This window comes from Episyrphus balteatus, chromosome 2 (assembly GCF_945859705.1).
Source record: "Episyrphus balteatus chromosome 2, idEpiBalt1.1, whole genome shotgun sequence".
Classification (NCBI taxonomy): Eukaryota; Metazoa; Arthropoda; class Insecta; order Diptera; family Syrphidae; genus Episyrphus; species Episyrphus balteatus.
The window spans coordinates 127,181,032-127,193,040 of NC_079135.1; positions in this window are offsets into that span (position 1 = coordinate 127,181,032).

A 12,009-nucleotide genomic window follows, 5' to 3' on the forward strand; every position below is an offset into this window, starting at 1 on the left:
GACCAGACTGGACCGAAACCAAAACCCAACTCCGGACCGGAGCATTCTTGCAATAATGGCGAATAATCAAACAGAACAGATATAATTTTGTCCACACATCAGTAGTTGTTGTCCGCCGCCTGTCCAGTGTCCGCCATCTCCATTTGGCTGGGTCCCGTTAGCATAGTCTACGAATACAGATTCGGGCCATAAGTATTAAGTACCCTAGATTGAATGCATTTTTGCCCCCCCTTCCTTGTCCATATAAAGTCTCGGAGTATATTTGCATAGGACAGACATGTTTTCTACTTCAACTCTATCATGACCACCCTCTACCAGAATGATGAGAGAAAAACCATCACAAACGGCAAAGAGACGATAGAGGAATTTGAATTGTTCACCCGTTGACTTTCATAACTTTTTGGAGAAATTGCCAATTCAACCCCGATGTTGCCGGGAGGCTTCAATTCAACTCTCCGGAATTTCCAGACGAACCAATGTTCTGGCACTATCAATACTTGTTTTGTCCGTTAGAAGTTGTTCAATGTTGTCAGTGAGAGAGAGAGAGAGACTATATATATAGCAACTTCTGTACTGTTTGGTAGTGCATTTGCTGTTCACTTTTTTTTGTTTCTAGTTTTTTGTTGTACTTTTTTTTTTAGAATGTTTTGGTACGTGCTAGTCCTGATGTCTGTCTCTGTGCATTCTGTACTAAATGCGCAACAAGACAAAGTTTTTGGATTAGGAAAACAGGCAACGATTGTGTGCAAAAGGTACACACACACACAATATTGTCAATTTTTTGGAAACACTGTGTGTGTGTTTCTATCAAGTTGAGGATCTAAACTGAGCTACCATTGTGTTTTGTCTGTGGAATGTTCTTTTTGGTAAAAGGACTTTTTAGATTTGTTTTTTTTTTTGGTGAAATGTTCAGAATGAATTAATAGTTTAAAGCAACTAGGAGACGGGTGAAAAAATTTGGCGAATTCTCTGCCAGAGAACAACTCTAACTGATTTAGTGGTATTGCCTTTAAAATGCACAGAAACAACTAGGTACTCAAAATTGTTCAGTCTTTTCTGACAAAAGCATCTCCTTTATAATCAACAAAAAAGATGAAAATAAAAATGAAAGTTGAGTGTTACTTACAGGTATTAATTGGCTTTTGAATTTCTCCCAGAACCATTAGTTCAGTTTTAGTGATTGTTTTGGTGCGTTGCACTAAAATGTTGACATCGTCTAAGAACTCAAAGTCCGAAGATGAATTTGGTGTCGAGTGATTTTCGAAGTAGTCGGCATAGACCTTCGCTTTATCTATGCTAGGCGTTGTGACGACACACTATCACTGTTGATGTTAAATGTTTCAGGACCTTGCTTGATTGCTTGGAGTCCTTCCTAGACCTATTAGTATTTTTGAAGACAGGGTGCCCCGGATTTTCTCTATTTAAATATCCTGAAAAAACCTTCTTAATCGTTGATTTTAATAAGATGTCCTTATAAAATATATGGACAGTAAAACAATAAGGTTATCTGTTAGTTTTTAGGGGGTCATATTTTTCTCTATGTGTTAATGATAATTTCTTTGTTAATGATAGTGGCAGAAATTTGTGAAAGGTCTTTATTATTAGAAAAAATGTTATTCTTCGTAAATCTATTTAAAAACTTTTAATATCATTTTTGCTTGTTCAAATATAAATTTTTTAAGCTGCGTTCATTTTTTCTTGCCCATCATGACAATTTTTTCACTTTGGGGCCAATTTTCCTCAAGAAATGTGTGATAAACTTATATATTTAGAAAACAATAATAATGAAAAAAGAGTAATTAGAAAGAAATCTCATACATTTCATGATATTTTGGCAAATAAGCACCAAGTAAAAATGTGTTTTTGACGTGATAACGTCTTATAAATCGATGAACCATGGCAGCCACCATGAAAAAGTGACGCCATTTTCTAACGTTCCACTTGAAATTTTTAGCAGTGCGGCAAAAATTTCAATTAAAAATTAAAAATAAACTATTAGAGATACAAAAATCTTCTATAGCTTATTTGAAAGATTATAACCTAAAGTTAAATAAATTTGAAGGAAACAAAATTTCAAAAAAATGTAAAGAGTTGAATTTTTTTTTTAATCAATAGATAAATTTATTGCAAGACTGACTGAATCCTAAAAAATTTCAAAAACCAAGCTATCAAAAGTTTTCTATAACTAAAACATGAGGTAGACCTTTGACAAAGTAGTGATTTTAGGTAGGGGAATCTTTTTTTTGACAATTTGAAAAACGTCATTCAAAAGATAATGAAAAAAAAGTTAGGGTTTTCATACGGATTTTTTTTTTAAGTTATTGCGTTTCGAAATATGAACTTTTGAAAAACACCTACTAATTTTGGGGTATTCTTGGGTGAGTTTTTATTTTTATTAAATTTTTTGTAGCATTCAAAAAATCTCAAGCTTATAGAACATGTGTAGTTAATGCGCACACATGTGCGAAAAATTGGTATTTCAAAATGGTTTTTGACCGAATAACGGGAAAAAACAAGTTTTTTGACCTTTTTTAACCGTTTTTTATTTTTATCTTTTTTTCTTCAACAGATAAATAAATGACAGATAAATAGATTAATGTATACTGTTGATAGATAATAGACAGGACTCTACCTGTGTAAAATTTCAATCCATTTTGTAATCCCAATTTTGCACAGAGAAAAATATGACCCGCTAAAAACTAACAGATTGCCATATTGTTTTACCGTCCATACATTTCATAAGGAAATCTTATTAAAATCAACGATTAATAAGGTTTTTTTAAGGAGATTTCTTATTATTTTTATAGAGAAAATCTTATTAAAATTTGACTGAAAAGTTGATTTTTTTTGCAACTTAGCACTAGAACAAAAATCGCGATCAATATTTTCATGGCAGGTTGGTTCAGGTGGTAAGGTGGGCGACTAATGATTTGAAGTCTCCAGTTCGATTCCCAGCCTGGTCATCGTTTTTTTTATTTTTTTGCAGATTTTAAAACAATAAGGAAAACCCGATTGTTTTAATAAGGTTTCCTTCTTGGATGAAAACCATAGAGAAATCTTATTGTTTTTGTTCTATTTTATGTGGTCTATTTTTCTCTGTGTGAAATAACGGTAAAATAAAGTTTTATAATTCAACAGGTTCTATCTTTTGATCTAAAGCAAATACAAATTTGATTTAACTTTATTGGGCATCCTGATGATGTTATCTTTCATTCATTGGTATATCACACATAACTGTACATTCACTACAAGCTACACAATGTTAAATTAAAAAACTTGCGAAATACCTCAAAACACCTGTGGAGATCTGTTGATCATGAACAGCCACCAGTGTAAGAAGTACCGTAATCTCAGTTTGGAATTTCGACATAGTTGGCTTTAAAAAAATCTAAATTTTTTTCTAGGCATCGCAGACATAAGATTGAAACGTCATATGAAAGGTGAAATTATAAGCTTTTACATGATATAAAATTTTTTATAGGTTGTCATTGAAAAAATTGATTCAATAGCTTGAGAACATAAAATTATATGTTTTTTTTTGCTTTTTTTGATGAAAATTGATCGAGTTCAAAAAATTCTAGCTCTTTTTGGAGATGCCTAATAGACATGAACGATATATATATTTTGAGCTGAAGCAATAAGGTGGTACAAAATTTATTATAGGTTGTTATATCAAAAAAAAAATGAATTTTTGGGTGATGGAAATGATTTTTTCACTTTTTTCATAAGAAATGATTGTTTTTAATAAATTATTTTAAATCCTTTTTGCGCATTGTAAAAATTTAAAAATAGTTTTATTATTATATTTAGAAGAAATATTTGGCTTTTTAATGGTATAATTTTTTTTGTAACCTTTTAAAATAAAAAACTTAATATAATGAGAAAAGAAAATAGGTAATTTTTTTTTAGCTTTTTCTTGTAAATTATAATTGTTAAGTATCGTAGTGATTTGAAACACTATGAAACGAAAAAGCTACAGGAAAAATATTTTGATTATAACTTTTTTTGTTTTAATAGATAGATGAATGAAATGTATACTTGCAAATAGGTAATTAAATAAACTACAATTGTACAAAATTTCAATTAATTTCATATTCAAAGTCCTGCGATAACGGTGAAAAGAAGATCTTTTTGTAGACACGTTATATCTTTTGAATTAGAGCACATCAAAAAACAAAACAAAAACAAACAAATGTTTGGAAAAACTATAATTAATATAGTACAAACTGGAAAAACATAAATCATCATTTCCTGAACATTACTTCTTGTCTTGTCACAATAAACATTTTGATTGCCTTCATTTTTTTGTTTTTAGTTATTGGTATACACGGTGAGATTTTTCATAGTAGCAGAGTCATAAATTTCAAGGCTGGATCCATTTAAAAGATTTTTTGCATTGAATTATCAAGATTTTTCCAGATACAAGTTCCTAGAAGTTAAAGGCTTTCGTGTACAACAAACTGACTAATTAATTAATTTTGAAATTCTCTTTGATCTTCTAACATCGAAAAAGGCAAATCAAAACACATTCTGATATTTTCAGCTTATCGAAAATATCGAACAAGTATTTATATCCGCATTATGACAAAGCCCAGAGTACCCTTCTGGGTGCAGTGGCCGACCAAAATTGAAAAGTCACGTTCTGGATGTTTTCGAAAGTGTTTGAAGAAATTAATGAGTTACATTTTGTGCTAGAAGTGCGAGAAGGGAGCTTATAAATAGTTTTATGTCTACGATTATGAATAAACCCCTAACATCAAAAGCAATTAAAATTTGTTTCCCTCATAATAATAATAATTGGGGTTCCCCCCATCACCCTCTCGATTGCTCTTCATATGTCAAGATATTGAGGCCAGATTGATTAATAGTCACGATGATGTGATGTGTCCTTGTAACAGTAACTCTTGTGTATTTTTGTTGAAAATAGAATCAGTTCGACTGGAAAACAACTCATCGACCATTTATCATTTTTTTCTTTGAAGGAAATGTATACAGCGAGAGCGAACAAAGTAATTCGATTCCAATAGATATGACGTCATATGTATGAAATATCCGCGTGTCAAGTCAAACACAATGGAACGGTGAATCAATGTTTTGACCCAAAAAAACAATAGCACATCATCACAGAAAAGGAACACAAGTAGGGTAACCTACAAAAACATGTGTCCCAGGGTGTGGTCATCAATCATTTCTCACATCACAGCTCACTTTTTTTTAGACTCGATTCCTGATGCTACGTCAAGAGAGTTCTTTTATTTTTTTTTTTTTTGGATTTTCAAGATTAATTTATTATGTTTTTTTGTTTTACTTTGTTTTTATCACAAAAGAGATCAATGAAATTTTATTGGAACTTGATGGTTTACTTGGAATCGAATGCTGATGGGTATTCATACTCAATACGTTGCATAACTCCCACATACAAGACACAACACACAAAAAAGAACAAATGAAAAAAAAGGCCTGACTGACATGACATGGCCAGACAAAGGAAAACGGAAATTGAAACTTTTTTTTTTCAAAGAATCAGCAGTAAATGCGAAACAAATTCGATTTCATCGATTTGATGAATCTGTTTGTCAGAGATTCAAGTAGTAGGTATTCTAGGAAGCACGCACATCGACATTCAGTATTGTTATCTGATTGAACTTGGAGTACCTACGTATTGTTCTTGGAAATACATACAAACGAATAAATCTACATAAGAGTATAAACATCATTTTGGGCTTAGTATTTTGACTTGATTGGATTTGGTGTACCTTTAAGAAAGCATCAGTGTTTTAAGGTCAAGGAGGATTTAGTCAAAAACTTACACATAAAATGTAAGTACCTAAATGAAGCCGGTTTACGGACGATGATTTTACGTGATAACATCGAAAGAAAACATTTTGTGTGCTTTTAAAATGAGTCAATTGAAGCGTTTATTTATTTCAAACAATCATAGTTTACAAGAAAAAGATAAAAAATATTACCTTTCTTCTTTTCTCAATATATTATTTTTTTTTTTTATTTTAAAAGCTTACAAAAAAAATTATACCATTAAAAAGCCAAATATTTCTTCTAAATAATAAAACTATTTTTAAATTTTTACAATACGCAAAAAGTATTAAAATTATTTATTAAAAACAATCATTTCTTATGAAAAAAGTGAAAAAATCATTTCCATCACCCAAAAATTCATTTTTTTGATATAACAACCTACAATAAATTTTATACCACCTGAAAGCTTATTGCTTCAGCTCAAAATATATATATCTATTATGTTTATTAGGCATCTACAAAAAGAGTTAGAATTTTTTAAACTCGATCAATTTTCATCAAAAAAAGCAAAAAAAAAAACATATAATTTTATAATCTCTCGCTAATGAATCAATTTTTTTAATGACAACCTAAACAAAATTTTATATCATGTGAAAGCTCATTATTTCACCTTTCAAATGAGGTTTCAATCTTATTTCTGCGATGCCTAGAAAAAAAGTTAGAATTTTTTAAAGCCAACCATGTCGAAATTCCAAACTGAGATTACGGTACTTCCCACACTTGGTGGCTGTTCATGATCAACAGATCTCCACAGGTGTTTTGAGGTATTTCGCAAGTTTTTTAATTTAACACTGTGCAGTTTGTAGTGAATGTTATGTGTGATATAAGGTAACATCATCAGGATGCTCAATAAAGTTAAATCAAATTTGTATTTGCTTTAGATCAAAAGATAGAACCTGTTGAATAATAAAACTTTATTTTACCATTATCTCAAAATTGTGACTACAAAATTGAATTCAAAAATTGAAATTTTGCAAAGATATAGTCCTGTGTATTATCTATCTACATTATAAATTTCATTTATTTATTTAAAAAAAAAGATAAAAATAAAAAACAGTTAAAAAAGGTCAAAAAACTTTTGACAAAAAAACTTGTTTTTCCCGTTATTCGGTCAAAAACCATTTTGAAATACCAATTTTTTGCACATGTATGCGTACAGTCATTGACTACAATGTTCTATAAGTTTGAGATTTTTTGAATGGTACAAAAAATTTAAAAAAATAAAGACTCACCCAAAAATACCCCAAATAAGTAGGTGTTTTTCAAAAATCATATTTCGAAACGCAGAGACTTAAAAAAAAAAATCCGTATGAATTCCCTAATTTTTTTTTATTATCTTTCGAATGACGTTTTTCAAATTGTCAAAAAAAAATCGCCTACCTATAATCACTACTTTGTCAAAGGTCTACCTCATGTTTTAGTTTTAAAAAACCATTAATAGCTTGATTTGGAATGTCAGTCTTGCAATAAATTTATCTATTGATTAGAAAAAATTCAACTCTTTACATTGTCGCGTTTAGAAAACAGCCAATTTTTTGGAATTTTTTAAAATCCTTTAAATTTATTTAACTTTAGATTATTATCTTTCAAATTTCAAAATTTCAATTAGTTTTGAATTGAAATTTTTGCAGCATTGCGAAAGTGCGAGATTGGAACGGGAGAAAATAGCGTCACTTTTTTGTGGTGGCTGCCATGCTTCATCGATTTATAAGTCGTTATCACATACAAAAGTTAAGGTTGTGCATTCTAACGGATTTTTAATTTTTAGTAAGGTAGTTAGTGTGATAGACTTTCATATCAGATATCAATTTTAAATTAAACTTCTTTAAAATATTTTTTAAAAAAGAAATAAATTTATTAGTTTGAATCTCAAAGGTTTTCTAAAGATACGAAGTATCTTGTTCGATGGTCGACTTAAGATTTGATGTATGTTCTGCGACAGCCAACTTAAGATTAAATTATAATTTTGATATTTGGAATGATCCAACTGGGGATCGTTACAATGTTCTTTGTTTAAAAATGATGACACAGCATCTTACAGTTGCTCTAGCGGATGCTTGGGTGTCGAAGTTTATTACTACTTAAAATGATGACACAGCATCTAACAGTGGATGCTTGGATGTCGCAGTTTATTATTACAAGATAAATATTAGAATACACCAGAAGGGTATATGCTATGATCCAACATTGTAGATCGATACAATGTTGTATTGTTTATTTGTTTATGTCTCGCTATTTTGTTTTAATTTATTGTGGAGGCGCACAAGTGATATCGGATAAAACTTATCTATGTTCAAATAGAGCCTACTAGAGTATGTAAAGTCGTGTATTGTGGTATATTACATGTTTCTTTTTTTTTTTTTTTTGTGAAGATGTGTATAGTACCTATATATTAGCTTCGTGTCTTCATATTTTGCAGTGTTTTTTTGTTTCTGAAAAAAAGTTTTGTGTCAAAATGTGCGCCGGACTCGAATACGCCACATTTGGAAAGTGCAGGGTAATGTGGTACACATACGTCTGCTAATGTGGTATACTCTTCCCCAGTGGCGTACGTTGAGTCGGCGGGGCCCCGGGGTAAGACTAAATTTTGGGGCCCCTTTGATATTTGGGGGCCCCTTAGTTACAAAAAAAAAAAATTACGTATACGCCATAGGTTTTTTTTTTGTATGGCTTATTTATTTTTAGGTTTATTTTAAATATTTTAATATGTTCGTAATGCACTTTGCTATACTTACTTAAAATATCTCTCATAAAAGTAGTAAACACTTGTACTAGGGGCCCCCAAAATTAAATATTTAGAGACCCCTAAAATAAAAAATTTTTAGCTAAGAATTGATAATTCTTGGGGCCTCTGTTCTAAAGTAATAAATACATATTTAATTTTCCATCATCAGACATAATTTTTTTTATTTTGGGGCCTCTGAAAAATGATTTTTAGAGCCTCAAAATTAAGTTCTTAGAGGCCCCTAAAATATAATATAATTTTTTTGGAGCCAAGAATTAATAGGTATTGGGGCCTCTGTTCTGAAGTAATATTCGGAATGCCACCAATAACGTAATGTTTTTATTTTGGGCCCTGATGTATTTATGTTGGGGCCCCTGAATTTATATTTAATTTTCCATTTGATTGTTTTGAACCCCTTTTGAGGATCCTCAAATAATATTTTTTTTGCTTTTTTGGGGCCCCTAATGTATTATTTGTGGTGGCAAAGATTTTTCAAGTAATATTTTTTGGGGCCCTAAGACAAAATTATAATTTTTCTTTTAAAAAAGCAGTTTATTTTTTTTGGGGCCTCTGGGGTAACATTTTTTTTAAAATCAATGTTCATATATTGTGTGGCTACCAATGCATTATACATTACACTGAATGACATAATTTGTCTCCCTGGTTACTTCGTAACTCAATTTATGCTAACAGTTTCCTTCTCTGCATTGTCTCCAGTGGGGGCCCTGGGGTCGGTCGGGGGCCCCGGGGCACCGCCCCGCTTGCCCCAAGGGAGTGTACGCCCCTGCTCTTCCCCAATATAATATTATATATTTTATGAGTGTCTTCATTTTTGAAATAAGCAGTATAAAAGTTAAAAAAAAAAAATTCCACGAAACCTTTTAAAAGGATTTATCAATTTTTTGAAAAGTATGGAACATTTTCTTGTTTTTGAGTATGCATTTTTCGTTACGCAAAAGTTTTGACCTATTGCTTTGAAAGTCGTCCTTCCATTTATCGTTTGTTTCTTAAAAAACCATGTGCACCACATTACCCGCCTATACCACATTACCAGAACTTGCTCTAATTTTCATCAAAAAGGCAGAAAATTATGGATCCTGTGGGAAAAAAGCTCTGTAATCTGCATAAAAAGATGATATCAGATATCCAGAATCGCAAAGTTGCCAAATTTAAGGATGATCTTGAAACCTCGTGAACTATTTCACATGAAAAAAAAATAGCAGCAAGTAGAATTCTTTCTGAAATATCGAAAGATATTCAGACATTCGTTGGTAAATATTAATGCAGGAATATTTGAAGGCTCGCTAGATTCCTCTGAAATTCAATTGTTCTCCAATTTTGCTGTTAATTTATTTTGTTTCGTCATAGCTTTTAAAAGTTTTTTTTTTTTTTATAACGTATAGATGTAAGTATTCTACTTCACTTGTTCCATAGGCTCAGAAAACACTTACCTTTTACTATGTTAGTTTTCTATGAGTGTATTAGTTTTCTGTCATCATCACGATGACACAAACTTCGAACTTAGACAAAAGCTCAAATTTTGTCTAATTTTTGAAGATTCAAAATTTTATTTTTATTGGGACTTTCACAATACTTTAAAAAAAATTTCAAGCGATATCTATTTTCACCCCACCAATGCGATATAAAATTCGATTTGAAAGACTTTAGCCATGCACGACTTCATGCAGATTTTCGAAATTAGCTAAAGCAATAATAGAAAAACTCCAATCGAAACTTTTGATATAATGGATTATACCTTTAGCTATAACTGCAAGGGAATATAGGAACAGAATGCAAGAAACACCGTCACCTTCATCACCAACCAACCAATGTTAGAAAAAACCAACTTCAAAACATGTTTACTTTGCAAATGTGTAATATGTAGGTTAGGGTGGTCCAATTTTTTTGGTTTTTACATTTCCGTTGTTCCCCACTCAAAAATTGGTTGCATATGTGTTTTGTATTACACACGTGAAATTTCAGCTTTTTAGGTGAAGTGTAAGTGGGCGCTCAACAAGCTCAAAGTTTGTGCTCACATGCTGTTATAGCTGGGTCCTCATGCCTAGTAATTAACTCTTGTTTTGATTTATCAAGTGGATTAAGTTATGATGTGGTAAAGTTTTTCATAAAAAACCAATAGTTAAGTGATATTTTCACAGATAATAGTTTTTGTTCATTTAAATTCGTCTGTAAGTATTTTTTGCTTAAAGTTAACAAAACAGAATTAATCAATGAAATACGAGCTAGTGACTCAAAACCAAAGAAACATGAAAATCATTTACATGGTTGTCGGGAACATGCGTGCTCATTATGTTTAAGCCAAATTCCAACCTCAAGCCAAGTCCTAATACAATATAATCAGATATTAAGGGTAAGGTAAGGGTAACAAAGTCTAATATTCCAAAGCTGATGAGCGCCCTCTTCCTTTTACTTTTGAGGGCTAAAACTTTCAGCATGTGTTGGTATTGATGTCTGTAGCAAAATAATGCGTGGGGAACTAATGAATTATATGGTTTATTTTTTTGCCTTATAACGTGGACCACACTAATGTAGGTACTTTTTTTTTTTTATATCCACAGATATGAAAGTATCTTTTTATCACCAGCAGAACGCACATCATTTCAACCCTCTGCTAACGTTACGAGTAACACAAATACCCAAACCGTTTTTACCTATCTATATGTTGTGTTACATGGTGCTACTTTGAATTTTTCTCATTCGATTGACATCCATATCTGCATATGTAGCACCCTATTATTATTCCATCCTCAATTGGAAAGAAGAAAATAACCATGAAGGTAGAACGTAAAAAACGGTGTTGGTATAGTTGGTATCGCCGCAGTTGGATCAACAATATGAGGAGCTTCATGAGTTTAGAAAAACATGACAAAAAAAAAATCAACCCTTTTTATTCTTTGTCTAATACAAAAACCTCCATCTCTCTGGTTTTTCAATAAAGAGTTGGGGGAAAGGATAATAAAACGAAATTGGTTCTAGTTTAAAGCAAAAATGAAAAACCAACTGGGGTCGGTTTCGATGTTTTTGAGTTCGTTCACTTAGTTTAGAGACTTCCGGTACCCAGAGTTTTCATCCCCTCTTCCTAATTTTAATATGATTTCGCTGTTTAAGCAACTTTATTACACATATCCTTTTTGTCATATTGTCATGTTGCGAACGCACAACCGTAAGCTTTGGATGCAAAACAACTTCAACACAAATAAGGATACAAAAATGTTATAATCTCCCTTCAGATGGTGTCCCCCCAAAAAAAAAAGTGTCAACGTCATAACTTTCCTCCTCATTTAAGTTTGTGGTTCTGGGACATAAAATTCAGATCATAGCCATAAAAAAAGAGCCATTATGTCCCTTAATACGAAATTAACCGAAGCAGAGTAAACTTATGGGACTGTTGGTCCTGTCCTGCTAAATTCATATGCGTATGAAGTTTATTGACTGCCTTCTTTTTT